The sequence below is a fragment of the Austrofundulus limnaeus genome, unplaced genomic scaffold (genome assembly GCF_001266775.1).
Source record: "Austrofundulus limnaeus strain Quisiro unplaced genomic scaffold, Austrofundulus_limnaeus-1.0 Scaffold6017, whole genome shotgun sequence".
In the NCBI taxonomy this organism is placed as follows: domain Eukaryota; kingdom Metazoa; phylum Chordata; class Actinopteri; order Cyprinodontiformes; family Rivulidae; genus Austrofundulus; species Austrofundulus limnaeus.
In genome coordinates, this window is record NW_013958419.1 from 1 (window position 1) to 1,123 (window position 1,123).

The following is a 1,123-nucleotide window of genomic DNA, read 5'->3' on the forward strand; positions in this document are numbered from 1 at the left end:
TTCTAATTCTTCTTGTTGTCGTTGTCAAATGGAGGAGAGCTAAAGGTGAGAGCGTTTACAAGAATCAGCTTTTATTTTGAAATAAATCTGTTTCTAAAGAAACTGAAGCCAACTTTCTGCTTTTTCAGGAAACAAAACCCAGATGAGTGAAGATGTAAGATTCAAAAAGAAATTTTCAGGATTTGTTGTTTAGTGAAATGTAAAACACATAATTTCATGTTAATAAATAATCTTTGTGTCGTTTTTCTTGTAAAGGCTGATCCTGAAGATGTTGTTCAATACGCTTCCATCAGTTACACCAAGAAACCTAACAGGAAACCTGAGGTAAGATGTCGGATAGAGCATGTCAGCTTCAGAGTTAGATTCTTCTTGTTTTGACCAGTTTGAACCTCATGTCAAATAACTGAGATGCTCTTCGTTTGAAACCAGCAGGTTCTGGGTAAAAGTGATGATGATGATGATGATAAAGTGGCCTACAGCTCTGTGAAAGCTCCTTCCTCCTCTGATCCCAACAACCTCTATGCTTCTGTCAACAAATCAAAGAAATAAGAGGCTCGTATCTATTTTCCTTTTGTGTGACATTTAGGAGATGATAGTTTTTGTCCAGTAGAGGGAGCTGTAGGTTTTATATTAATAGTGTTTAAAGAGGAATATTTAGTTGTATTTGAAGATGATATAGTAAAAATATTTAGATTTTTGTCAGTCATATCTGACTGCAGGTCTGATTTTATAATAAAAACTTTTGGAGCAGATAATGATTCGTCGGTCTGGTAGATTTTGCTTTTATTGTGAAAGGCTGGGTTGAAATTCCATCAGGGTTTTTTTTTATTTGTGATTTTGAAATGTTAATATTCAGTTTTAACCTCAGCTTTTTTTTTCAACCCAACATGAGCTCCTTCTAATATCAATAAAATGAGTTAAACAGAGTTTTATTCCCAGCTTTTATAAACTTGTGAATATTTTCTGTTTTCATAGCCTGATCTCAAAGTTTGTCAAATATTTTGTTTGATTCTAAGTCAGAAAAAACAGCAGTTTAATGAAACTTTAATAAAAAAAACATTCTATTTAGTTTTGTCTCATCTTCACAGCTGAACTCTGTCTGACCAGCAAATAGAATGTTTTT

General features: G+C 33.1%; 1 long non-coding RNA gene across 2 annotated transcripts; it reads left to right on the plus strand.

Annotated features, from left to right (window-relative positions):
* Nucleotides 1-126: 126 nt before the first annotated feature.
* On the plus strand, nucleotides 127-1,092 carry LOC106512360 (uncharacterized). Of its 2 annotated transcripts, none has more exons than XR_001309660.1 (3): nucleotides 127-154; nucleotides 256-324; nucleotides 430-1,092. It is a non-coding gene; the product is annotated as an uncharacterized LOC106512360 (long non-coding RNA). The 2 variants fall into 2 exon arrangements; XR_001309659.1 differs by having other exon boundaries at nucleotides 433-1,092.
* The last annotated feature ends 31 nt before the right edge of the window (nucleotides 1,093-1,123 follow it).